We start from the raw sequence: 14,007 nt of genomic DNA, 5'->3' as shown, positions 1-14,007 counted from the left end.
CATGAGTAATAAAGCCCTGGGAAACTTGGGAGAGTTCTACCTGATGAGATTATAGTTATGAAAACTATGTAAGCAGCATAAAACTATATGTAAATAATAAGTGATATTTCAAAAGTTTGTTATTATAAAGAGATCTGGTGATGGCAATAATGATGACATAATAAGCTCCTTGAGAGTAAGAATGGTTTCATTCTTTGTCTTTGTATCTCAAAGGACCTAGCACAATGCCTGACACATATAATAAATACATGCTTTTTGATTGATAATAGGCAGTGGCTGTGAGATCAGGTTTCTCTTGTACCCTTCGAATCCAGTTTCTGGCCTTGGGTTTTATATCCTTCCCCTTTTGTGAAAGGGAACAGAAGTTGCCCCACTCCTCTGTAGCTCCATCCCCCATTGTGCATTTTATCATTTTTAAATTTTGTTTTTCTAAACTATAGGAATTCTTTAGTGATTTGGTATTGGAAAAAGTGTTGACTTTTTTGAGTTTTTGGAAGTAAAGGTTGCTGAGGAGCTCACCATCCCAGGTTGAGAGGATGACAAATCTCATGATGCCCTTCCCCGTGTCTTTCCCTTTTCTGACATAGTAGAAACTCAGAACTGGAAAGAATAAATGTCAAAGACAGGTCTATTCTAAGTATTAAAATGAACACCTACCCAGTCTAACTCAGAATGCCAAGACTTTGAATTTGTTCTGAATTTTACATGACAGTATATTAAAATTTCAATTTCTGAAGTTTGTGAGGAATATACGTAGAATGTATTTGCTCTGCTAATCTGTATTGTACTCTCCGTAAACAGTATGAGAAACTTTCTGATCATTAATATTGTTGTGGTTGTGTGAACCTGCTTATGAAAAGACCATAATTGAATAATGTTCTGTAAAGAAAAATAGCATAAAAGGATCAAACAACCAATAAGCGAGTATTCATTAGTTGCTTTCTATGTGCCAGGCACTGTGGCAACTGCTGAGAATACAAAAAAAAAGCAGGAGGGGGGAGATAAAAGCCAGTCCCTACCCTTAAAGAGCTTACACTCTAACGGAGATAATACATAACTCGACGGGTACAATATACTGAGTAGGAGGAAGATAGCCTTTGAGGAGACGGCTCAAGCGGCTGTGTTGGGGGTGGTGATGGTGGGGGACAGGAAAGGCCTCTTGTGGAAGTTGGCATTTGAGTTGAATCTTAAAAGAAACCAGAATTGGATACTCTGCTGATTACCAGTGTAAGGATTTGTCCAAAAATAGATGGTTCTGATGGCATTCCCTTTTTCTTAGTTGTTACTCCTTAAAAATGAGTTTGTTATGTCATTCAAGAGCCATTTACACACAGTAAATATTTGTTAAGCCGAATTGTTTGTACTGAAGTGGCTTGAGCTTTCTTACCCTCAGAGGCTTCCTGCTGCATTTCCAAGGTGGTCCAATGTTAGAAACCTGGGACAGAAGGCAGGAGGTCTAGATTATAGTCCTTACTGTTAACTAGCATTATCTTCTTAGGCAAGTTAAGTAGCCCTCAGTGCTGCGGCCTTGTCTCTGGAATAGAGGGAGCTTCCTATGTTTCTCTCATCAGGTTATTGTGAGGATAAAATGAAATGCTAGCTAGGAAAGCCCTTTTTAAAAGCGGAACCCATTGTGAAATGGCAAATGGTAGTCCTGTGATTATAATAACTGCTTATTACCCATGCTCTCACCCAAAGCCCAGAAGTACCGTTGATAAATAAATATACCGGATTATCAGCCCTAATTACACATGTAAACAGGGTAACATTAACTTTTATAAAATCTCAGAGTGAAGATTAAACTCATCACCAAAAATTGTTCTTGTTAGTTGCTGATTCCATCAGGCTATCTGGATATTCTGTAAAATTCACAGAGGCTCAAAAGACAGAAAAAAAAAATAGACAAATCACTCCTTAAAATGAGATGCTCCCTCCCTAGCTTGACCATTACATCTGTTATCTGCCGCTCCTTTGATACTGTTTCCCTACTCTTTCTTTTCTAATCTTGAACGTTCTTTAGCAATCAGTCAAAAAAAGAAAGGTAGTTTGATGTGATGGAAAGACATCCAGGCTGGGTGCCACAAAGAACTGGATACAAATCCTGCCTCTGGTCACACAACTCCGTGCTCTAGGCCAGCCATTTCCAAAGTGTGGTCCAAGGACCCTGGAGGGATCTCTTTCAGGGACTCTTGAGATCAAAACCATTTTCATATTAAAAGTAAAATAGTATTTGCCTATTAAAAGACTCCTCCTCCCTTTCCCAAATACATGGGTGTGAGAGGCTGGATTTCCTATATGTACTTCCATCAAAACAACATATTGTGGGAGCAGCTGGGTAGCTCAGTGGATTGAGAGCCAGGCCTAGAGACAGGAGGTCCTAGGTTCAAATCCGGCCTCAGACACTTCCCAGCTGTGTGACCCTGGGCAAGTCACTTGACCCTCATTGCCTACCCTTACCAATCTTCCACCTATAAGTCAATACACAGAAGTTAAGGGTTTAAAATTAAAAAAAACAAAAACATATTGCAACAGATTGAGTGCAGAAACAGATATGAGAATCCAGCTGTCTTTTAATAAGCTGGACATTAAAATGATTTGTAAAAATATCTAACACAGTGACATTCTTTTTGCTAGTTTTGTTTTTGTTTGGGGAAATATAGTTATTTCCATAAAAATGTGTTATTTGTTCAATGTGATAGATTTATTATTTATATTTTAAAATTTTTTATCATGATAAATTTCTAATATGATAAATATCAATAGATATTACCCACATAAACAAAAACTCTTTAGAGTCATCAGATTGTGGGTATAAAAGACCTTGTTGGTCTTTGGACCAACTTTGGAAAGCACTGTTTTAGGCAATTCTCTTAATTTAATAGAAAGGTGTTGACCTGCATAGATAGAGGGAGTTTCCTCACCAGGGAGTTCCCTGCCTCAACAAACAAAATCTTCTGTCTAGTTCCTGTCTCTGTTCTTTAGCTTGGGTGTGTGATTTGAATTTCAAGTTCAGTGGCAAGCTCTGCATCATACTGTGCTATGAGATCTCAGTAAGTACCTAGTTGATTATTTAACTCATTGTTCATTCCTTTCAGTGGTGTCTGATTCTTGGTGACTCCATTTGGGATTTTCTTTGGCAGAGATACTGAATGTTTTGCCATTGCCTTCTCTGACTCATTTGATGAAGAAACTGAGGCAAATGGTTAAGTGACTTGCCCAGGCTCACACAATTAGTAAGTGTCTGAGGTCAGATTTCCCCTCAGGAAAATGAGACTTCCAGATTTCTAGACCCAACACTCTAATCCAAGGTGCCACTTTGCTGCTCTTATTTCACTTATAAATAGTAATAAAAAGACTTTCCAAAGTTCTTGCTTATTCTAAAACTCAAGAGATATTATCTCAGGCCAGCCCTAAGAAAGAGATATGCATCAGCCTGCCTTGACTCCAAATTTGACCTTTCTATATGTTATCCAGCAACACTGTAGATTTTTGTTTGTCTGTTTTCTAGTTTGAACAAATGTTGTTGAATACTTTTCTTTTTGATAACAAAATAAATAACTCTTTAACGCAGGACTTTATATTAACAAATCACTTGCGTTTTTAGCGAATTAAACTCTTATCTTTAGCCTATTGAGAGTGTAAGTCAGATATTTTGTGAGTGTGTAACCAGTCTGTGAATAAAGCACTTACCCCATGCTAGGGAACTGTAATAAGTACTTGAAAATACAATGAAAAAAAATCAGTCCCTTCCCACAAAAAGCTTATATTCTAATAGGGATGACAACATATTTACCAAAATATACCTAAATGCAGAATGGATAGAAGATAATCTTAGAAGGGTTAGTACAAGAAGGGGAGGGAATGGTATCAAAGAAAGGTCATCTGGAGGAGATGGTACACTTGAACAGAATCTTAAAGGAATTCAGGAATCTAAGAGTTGGAAGTTTGGAGGTATCCAAGGCATGGGGGACAGCCATTGCAAAGGCATGGAGATGGGAAATGGCATATTCTATGTTAGATACAGTGAGTAGGCTAGTGTATGGCTGGATCCATAAATGGAAGATGAATGGAAAGGTAACGAGAGGCCAGGTTCAGAAGAACTTTAATGCTTCTGAAGGTCAAGGGAGCATGTTGAGTTTTTGAGTTAGAATAGTGATGAAATCAAACTTCAATATCTGTGTAGAGAATAGATTCAAGTGGAGAGATTTGCATCCTTTACACCTTATAATTAGCAGGGTTCTAGACATTTAAGTTTCAGACCAAAAAACAGACCTCATCCTTATCCTCGTCATCAGTCCTGAACCTTCTTTAGTTTTTTGTCTATGGTCTCTCTCTTAGTGATCTCTCTTTTTTTTTTTTTCCATACCTGTACATTTGTGAAGGCAACTAACCTGACAAAACCTTCAAGTTTTTATATTATTTACTAAGGTACCCACTTTAGCATCCAAACAAAACACAGTATGTAAATCTACAGAGTAATTTACAATTTCATTAGTTCATGAGACACAAACTGTTTCAGTCATCTGAGGTATTATTTATAAAGTCCCACATCATTATGGCCTGCCCCTTTAGCCCAGAGAGGCTCCACAGGTCTTTGGCAGCATTCAAATAATGTAAGGTCATGTGAAAAAGTCAATGACTTCATTGAAGAAACTATCATTTCTATGCATACGACACACCTCGAATCACCAGCTGCCCATTAGACATGTTCAACTGGATATCGTCCCAGAGGTGTCTTAAATTGAACATGTCTCAAACAGAACTCGTCATCTTTCCCCAAACCCCAAACCTGGATCGTAGCATCAGAGTCCAGGTGGACTTTCCCTTCCATATATCTAATCATTTGCCAAGTTTGGTGTTTTTCTTTATTCAGAGTATTTCAGATTCACCTCTTCTCTGCTCCCACGGCCACCACTCTAATTCGTACTCTTGTCTCTTCTCACCTGGGCTAATGACAGGAGCCTCCTAGTGAGTCTCTTCTCTTCCAGTCTGTCCCCTCACTAATCCATCCTTTGTACAGTTGGCTTAAATTGATGTCGTCCCCAGAGTCTGACGATGTCACTTTCTTGAGGTGCCTCCCTCTTACCTCTAGGATAAAGTTGCTTTTTAAAGCTCTTCTGACTACAGCCAGCTTCCTTTTCTAGACTTGTTGTACATTGCCCTCCACATATCCCACATTCCAGCCACGCCAGCCTACTTAACTGTTCCCTGTCAATATTTGACCTCCCTCCCGGTGCCTTTTTGTAAAGGCTGTTTTCAGGATCTTGAATACGCTTTCTCTCTCCTCACATCTGCCTCCCACCTGCCTTTCTTCAGAGCCCACCTCAAGTCTTTCCTCATGCAGGAAGTCTCTGCCATTCTCCCCCTCTTAAGTGCTGGCTCTCTACCATTGCAGAAATTAATTTGTATGTCACTTTTTATATATGTACTTTGTATCTACTCAGATTTCCTTATGTTATATTTGTTGTTATTTACCTATAGAATGGGAGCTCCTTGAGGGAAGGAACTTTTCAAGGATTTTTTGTCTTTGTATCATCTAGTACCTGAGAGGCATTAACAGACAATTTATTGAATTGAAGTGACACAAAAACAAAACTTATGGAGATAGGCCTTCAACTGCAATGTAAAATTAGTAAGGGATGTGGTATTTCTGGGCATGAGGAAAAAGATATTCTCATGCATGTGGAATGACTTTAGGCAAAAGTATGAGATGTGAAGGGGAAAAAAATGAAAACCAGGAGAAGGCTACCAAAAAAGAAAGTTTAACCAGAATGGATGATATAGATGCAGTATAGAGCACAGTAAATCATGAGAACAGACAGAGCTCACTGGGATGTAGAGCTTTCAATGGAAAAGGTATTTAGTAATAGCTAGGGCAAGGTAGATTGGGAGTTTGTTTGTTTTCTTGTATAATGCCAGTGTACTTCAAAATTAAGCCTGTCCACATTTGTGCTGGTTTTATTATGTTGGCTTGTGGTTTGGGTTGTGTGTGTGTTTTTTATGCTTTTTTTAAGCGTAAGCTTTAGGAGACTAAATCTGTTCCTAATATATTTAAATTTTTCTTTTTCTGATGTATTCCCTCATTTTCACAAAAAGAAAGAAAAAAAAAAGAAAAGGAAGCTTCCTTTTTAAAAATGGAAGGGCCAAAGGAAGCATGGCAGTATTGGCATTGTGTCTATGTCCAGACTTTATAACATTTAAGCAAATTGTTCCACCCCTCATTTTGTGAGCTGTTTTCTACAGATATTTCCTAATTTTTCCCATGACGTTTCAGCCTGTTCCTTCACGAGATTGTATAGTCTGAAAGAGACTATTGTTTCTGCAGCTAGAGAGCAAGCTGGTGCACATTTGCTAATCTGGCTGGTTCAGGATTTGAAGTGTGAGTATTATGCAGTTCAGGAACAGAGTTCGAGAAACAATATGGGGATACCTTTGTGTGTTGATAGCACGTGATTATTTTTTATTGACAATAAATAATAGGGTGGTTTTATGTTGGGGGATAGAGGGCAGAAATTCCCATTCCTCCCCCACAATTAGAAAAAAAAGGAATAAACCTTTTGTTGACATAAATCTGAGATATTGTTCTCATGAACAGAAGGTGGGAAATTCAGTTAGTCTGATGAAGAAAGCTTCAAAATTACAGAAATAAAAGTTATAGATCAAAATCCATCTCCAGCTTCAATTTCAGATAGAGCCTTCTGTTTATGGATGAAAATGTATTACTATTACTTCCTCTGTTAAACTAGCTAAGCACCCAGGATTTGCAAAGGATCTCAGAGAAGCAACTAGGATTACTTTTCCAGTAAATATTTATTACCATATATTTTTTTCAAAAGTGTAAAAATAGTAATTACAATCTGAAGCAAACTATAAGAATAGGATCATAGGGGCAGCCGGATAGCTCAGTGGATTGAGAGCCAGGCCTAGAGACGGGAGATCCTAGGTTTAAATCTGGCCAGAGACACTTTCCAGCTGTGTGACCCTGGGCAAGTCACTTGACCCCCATTGCCTAGCCCTTACCACTCTTCTGTCTATGTATTGACTCCAAGACAGAAGGTAAGGGTTTAAAATTTAAAAAAAAATTTTTTTTTAAAAAGAATAGGATCAGAGGGGCAGCTGGGTAGCTCAGTGGATTGAGAGCCAGGCCTAGAGACAGGAGGTCCTAGGTTCAAATCCGGCCTCAGACACTTCCCAGCTGTGTGACCCTGGGCAAGTCACTTGACCCCCATTGCCTACCCTTGCCAATCTTCCACCTATAAGTCAATACACAGAAGTTAAGGGTTTAAAATTCAAAAAATAAACAAATAAATAAATAAATAAAAGAATAGGATCATAGGTGTTGAGTTGGAAGGGACCCCAGGGGCCATTAAGGCAAACTATACTCCCCTCATTTTTACATATGGGGAAATGAGGTCTAGTGGCAGAGTGTCTTGTACAAAGTCAGATAAGTAGCAAATGTTGGAGGTAGAGTTTTCCTCCTGGTCTTCTGGCACCAGAGTCAGAAATGTTTTTGCTAGACAAGGTCATGACCAAAATTCAAATAGCTTGTTCTATTAAGTATAGGACAATCACATGCCGAATGAAATTTTCCTGTTTTGAATTTATTATTTATTTTCATAATAACTTCTAAGAAATCGATAGCTAGATTTGATTTAAACACATGTTTAGTAATACACCCAGCAAATTTCTTTGTATATATAGGGAATCCATGGAGTAAAAGTATGACATTTAAAGAGTAGATTTTGAAAGTTTTCTCTGAAATACAAGAGAAATAGTGACATTGGGACTCCCAAAAGATTTTTCAGTATTTTGGACATTCTCAGAGTTGTAAACCTCTGCTCGTGTGATCATATAATTTCATGTAGCATCCTAGTGCAGTTTGGTGATTTGACCATTGGTGTGGTTATTAGGATATTTAGGGGTTTTGGTTTTTGTTTGGTTTGGTTTTTAAAACTATAGAAAATCTCACTTAAGTAAATCTGTTCCTCAACATTCTCACTCTTATATTTGGAGGACAAGACCTAGTAGGAGAGAATGCTGTAGGAGAGAACAAGGAGAAACCTAGTGTCCAATCTCACCTTCAACACTTACTAGCTAGAAATCATAGGCAAGCCATTTAATCTCTCTAGAATAAGTTACCTCATCTACAAAATAGGGATGGTAATACCTGTATCTATCTCACAGAATTATAAGGAAGGAAAGTACTTTGCACACCTTTTAAGTGATAGGTAAATAGTACTTTTATTTAGCTGTTACTATTCTTAAAGCATCTGCCAGAAACTAATCAAATCCAGTTCAACATACATAAGCATTGAAGTCCCTTTGCTCAACCCTGGGGGTAATACAAAGATGAATACAAATTATAAACATTAAATATAAATATATAAATATAAAAAATTATAAAGGCAAGAATTACTTTATTTCTCCTTTGTATCCCCTAATTCCTAGTATACTACCTAAACACATAATGTAATCAAGTATTTGTTGAATTAAATAATACTTAATGAGTGCTGAACTGTTTATAATCTAGTAAATGCTTGTGTCACATTGGTAGCCATGAGTATCACAGTGGAGGATATAGTTGGATGACCAAAGTTTATCACCATCTTCCCTTCCCTCTTCATTTTCTCTGAGGATTTAATCAGTTACACCAGTGATGGCGAACCTTTTAGAGAGCCTGTGCTGTGCTCTGCCCCTACCCCATGCCTGTTGTGCCTACTCCCCCAGAGACTGAGTTGGAGGGGACCACTGCTGCCTTACCCCAGGCAGGGGAGGAAGAAAAAGAGGGGAGTGGTGTAAGTGCTTGGCTCAGGGGAGAGAGTAAGCACTTCCATTGCGCTGCTGGGCAGAGGGGTGGGGAGAGGAAAGGAAGCAGCTCTGCCCATATCCCTCTGCCTTTCTAGTAACTAACTCTGACAAGTGATGGCACATGTCCACAGAGAGGTCTTTATGTGCCATCTGTGGCACTCGTGCCATAGGTTCTCCATCACAGAGCTACACACACTTTGGAGAAAAGTTCTTCTTTAAGCCTAGAGTCAAGTTCATGTCCCTCCTGCTCCTTTCTGAAACCTCTTTTTGATTAAGGCAAAAATTCAAGTCCTGAAAACTTAGGGGTAAATAAGTCATGTGGTAGTAGAATATGCTACAGTGTCTGTTAATGGAGAAGCCCTGGGAGGGGAAATTGATGGAACTTCTCAGTCCTCTAAGTGTTGTACACCCAGTGATTTCTGCCCAAGTATTCTGTTCTAGGAAGCCCTCTTGATCTCTGTTTTTCTCTGTTACAGCTTGCTCTCTACTTTTTCTTTCTCCTCTTTTCCCATTGTTGCTTCTGTGTCACCAATTATTCCTGTCTCATTTCTTGTGGTCCTCCTCAGAGTGTCTCTTGCTGACTGTGTGTGTATCTTCAAGAACTCTCAGTCCTGACCTATTTCTGCCTTCTGGCTCAAAGATCACAAGAGTCCCAAATTGTGCTACACTCAAGAGAGGGGAATGTTTGCTCATCTGAACTACAAATCCCAAGATTATAGGCAGCATTCAAACCCATTTTACATTTGTGCAGTACTCTTGGATAGATAACATGAACCTCATAATTCCTACTAGGTATTTTTAAAAATCTGGAATTTAACCAGTAATTTACTATATTAAGTAAGAATGTTCTGTATCCATAAAATATCCAGAGACCTTGAGGGGAGTGTCACTAGTGCACTGGATAAATTTTGATGGAGTCTTATGGAAAGATAGTCAGGAGTCCCAAAGAAAGAAAAGGCAAGGATATAGCTTTCTCTCAGCTCTAGCAGAGAAAGCACCCACACTGATGATATCTCAGATCATGGGTGACTTTTTAAAGTTTGAAATTTTAGTTATATTTCATTTAAACTGAGTGAATTTTCCTTTCAATGGCATTATTTCCTGATCTGCCTTGAAAGTAAGAGAGCCAGATTATTGAAGGAGAGGAACTCAAGTTTCTTCATCAAATCACAGATTTAGCATCAAGTGGATTGACTGATCCAGTCTCTTTGTTTTATAGATGAGGAAATTGAGGCCCAAGAGTGACTATGACTAGACAAAAAGGCCATATAGATAGCACGTAGCAGAGTTAGCTTGTAAACTAACTCCAAAAGGAGTATTTTTTCCCTGCTACATCATAAGTGTTATGAAAAATCTTTCTGCAGTGTATCCACAACTGATGAAATAACTAAATATGACATAATTACATGTAAATTGAAACTCAGTTATATTTTAAAAGCATTGAGCCAATTAGAAAAAAAGTCAGAAAACAAGGATCTTTCAAGGGATAGGTTTTAGTTATAAGGCAGAGTGAATGAGTCTTGTCCCCAGGAGAGATGTCATGAAAAAAAATAAACATACAGGCAGCAGCTGGGTAATTCAAATCTGGCCCCAGACACTTCCTAGCTATGTGACTCTGGGCAAGTCATTTGACTCTTCTGCCTTAGAAACAATACTGTTATTGATTCTAAGATGGAAGGTAAGGGTTTAAAAAATAATAATAAACATACAACACTTCTTGCCACCCCATCAGTTAAAAAGTAAGGGATTAGACATAAAAAGGGTACGCTTCTTCTCTAGAATGTCATTCTGAAATTTTTCAATATTGTCCTAATCATCTGTAATGATTTTTTATTGAATGGCTACTGTGCACAAAGCATTGGACCAGGCATTGGATCAAAGGTTCCTGGATAGTAAGTCTCTCCTGGTATTTGACGTAGAATGTAATCTTCTTACATAGGTTGAGATGGAACTATCAGAGGTAGAAGACAGAGGTTTTATTGGACTGTAATTCAGCAGCATATATAGTGAATCGTTGTGTAGAGAGGACTTTACCATACACTCTTTTTAAGTTCAAGTGGTATGCAAAGATAATCATACTTCAATTCAACAAGCACTTGATTATTTAAAATGAATCATGTCAAAAGGGCTTTTAAAATTACAGCCATGAAAAGTTTTCCACTTAAAGGTTTTTAAGTGGGATTAAAAAATGTTGCACACACCAACAATCTTGTTTGGTAGCTTCTTCCCATTTAAATGAAACAGACTAAAAAAAAAAACTGATCCAACTCATTGCAAACTTAAATTGAGATGACATCTTGCATATTTCTGCTTCATCTAGCATCGAGGTGGCCTCTGATTGCAATAATAGTTTGGTTCAGTTCAGTTCAGGGAATAAAGTTCCAGGTTCATCCTGGTACTGTACTTTTGAGAGGCATCAGGGAGTAGTGAAAAGAGAGCTTTGAGTATCCTCTCTAATCCATTCTGGCCCTGTGGCCTGGCTCAATTCTCTTAAGGCTCAGTGTTTTAGGCAACTCTTTACCACTTGAATTTGCAGAGAAAGTGTCCACTCGCATTGTTAAATGAATACTTTATGCCTGTGAAATCACTGAGCCTCTTATTTGTAACTAATAAAATGAATAGGACCCTGTTGTATTAATGAATTTCCAGTATGAGGTAGTTTTCTGGGGGCTTTTTTTTGGTGTGTTTCTTTTTAATTAATTATTGTTTTGTTAAACAGAACCTATTAGTTTGGTTCACTGGATTTGGTTTATTTCAGAGTTTAACATACTTGATTTCTGGTTTTTGATTCACGGTTCTTTTAATGCAGGCCGTCACAATGCCCTAGTTCAGATTCCCTCTTCTAGTCTCTCACCTTCACTTCCCAATTGCCTCCATTCTCCACTCTCCTGATCCATCTTTTTCCTTGCTCCCAGAGTTAATAGACCTCATCATGCTCTCCTGTTCAAAAAGCACAGGCTTCCCCAGCCCAACCTCCTAGGTCCTTCACAGTCTCCTTCCAGTGACTCTTTCCAGCCTTATTTCACACCCCAGCCCTTTATCTCTTGCCAAACCAGACCACCTCCCCAGTGTTCCCTGATCTACTCTAGCCTTTCCTCACCTCTTTGCCTTGAAAAGGTGAAACCCTATTTCCTGTGCCTGGTGTGAACTCTGTCCACCTATCCAACTCTGTTTAATAGTGTAGGATCATGTGATTTGGAACTTGAAGGGGCCTTCCAGATAATCTAATACAACCCCATATTTTGTAGAGGAAGAAACCAAGAGACCCAGAGAGATTAATTGATATGCCCAGAGTCACACAGCTTCAGACCTAGGATTTTGAATGCAGGTCCTCAGTCTCCAATTGCTATGTACTTCTCCCACTACCTTTAAGATCTAGCTTCATTGCCATCTCTTCCACTAAGCCTTTGCTGAATTGAATTCAAGTGTTTGATTAAAATGGGAATAATGCCTTGAAAAAGAGGCTGATATCCGGACTAAATTTTTTTTTATCAACCCAGAATAGTGCTAATTGGTTATGATTTCATTGTGACTTTTGTAAACTTCAGATGATTACTTCTTTTAAATTACATACCAGAAAGGTTTTTCGGTGCTCAGGTATCTAAAAAAACAAACAAAAAAACAGGTAGTTGACTATAGAAAAAAATTCAAGTAGTTTTAAATTGATAATTTATCTTTTTTTCCTTATATTAGAGTCTGTCAGTTTTAAGGTACAGAACAGTACAAGTTTAGGTTCGTACAGTAGTTTTGTGTTCACAAGTGGAATTTCATAAAACTAGAGTTTTCCATGGATAGTTTATCAGTTTTCTGAAAGCAAAGACTCATATTTCTGTCATTCTGTAAAACCTCCTATGTACACCATTTCTGTAGTCATAATGGTAGAAGCTTAGCAAATGATCAATTTGAAATCATAGAAATAGGAATAGATGTGGAGAGTATGTTTTAAAAGTTTGCATAAGAATGTGGGCTTCTCTATATCCTGGAAAAAACAATACTCTGACAGATCCAAACTAGCTAGGCAGAGTTGATAAAATCTTGACATTCTAGTTAATCATAGCTTAATATTTTTCTTTCCTTAGGTTGTAGTGGGACGTGTGTGTCAGAGAGAGAGAAAGATGCTTTTATTTTAATTTTTTTTAATTCAATAAAGAATTGACTCCGTTTTCTTATTTTGAAAAATGGGCCAATAACAAAGACATCCTTCATGTCTGTACCATTCTTGGGTTAGGGGAAAGGAACTAATTTTTTTTTTACTAGATCTCTTCATATGTTTAAGAAAATATAAAATAGTATAAAAGCTCAAATGTAATCATTTCATGTCTCTAAAGAACTTTGAAAACCTAAAGAGCTATATAAATTTGAGCTGCTATTAATTACTGTCTTAAACTTAAAGGTAATTGAAAATATTATAGGAGAATTCCAAGGGCTCTTGTAGCATGTTTTATGTTTTGGTGTGTTTGCATAGTTTTTAATTTAACATTAAAGTTTTAATTTAACATTAAAAATACATGACTTAAAAAGTCTTCCATTTGTTGAAAATGATAACACTTTCCCTGCTGATTTATATTAGGCTACTCCCCCACAATTTTGAGTCTTCTGAAGAAGGGGCTGAGGGTGGAAATGCTTATAATCCGGTCCTTGAGGAAAGACGTATTTGCAGAATCCTGTTATAACTTGGTTATTTGCAGTCAGAATGTCATCCAGTGTGAAACTGACGTAATTGCAGGCAGGAGGGGTGTGTGTGTGTGTGTGTGTGTGTGTGTGTGTGTGTGTGTGCGCGCGCGTGTGTTTTAGAACTCAAATTCCCAGAACATGAATTGAGTGTGAAGGGCACCACGGTCAAGAATGTACCTATTTTTAACGTGTTGTATCAAGTGTCAGCCTGGCCACTTTTAATAGGTGTGTGTGTATATTTTTTGTGGGCAAATGAAGGGGTGAGACTGTTGCGCAGATTTCTGTCTGTGGTAAACAGCTTTGCAGCTGTACATTCCCAGGCATTGTAGTAGCTAGAGGTAAAAGTTTTCTTGGAAAGTGGTGAACGATGAGAATTCTTCAAGGGAACCATTGAGCTCAAAGAGGAGGAGGGGAAGAGGAAGAGAATGAGGGGGGAGGAAGGAGTGTGTGTGTGTGTGTGTGTGTGTGTGTGTGTGTGTGTGTGAGAGAGAGAGAGAGAGAGAGAGAGAGAGAGAGAGAGAGAGA

The sequence above is a fragment of the Gracilinanus agilis genome, chromosome 4 (assembly GCF_016433145.1).
Source record: "Gracilinanus agilis isolate LMUSP501 chromosome 4, AgileGrace, whole genome shotgun sequence".
Taxonomy (NCBI): domain Eukaryota; kingdom Metazoa; phylum Chordata; class Mammalia; order Didelphimorphia; family Didelphidae; genus Gracilinanus; species Gracilinanus agilis.
Note: the sequence above shows the minus strand (reverse complement) of the source record.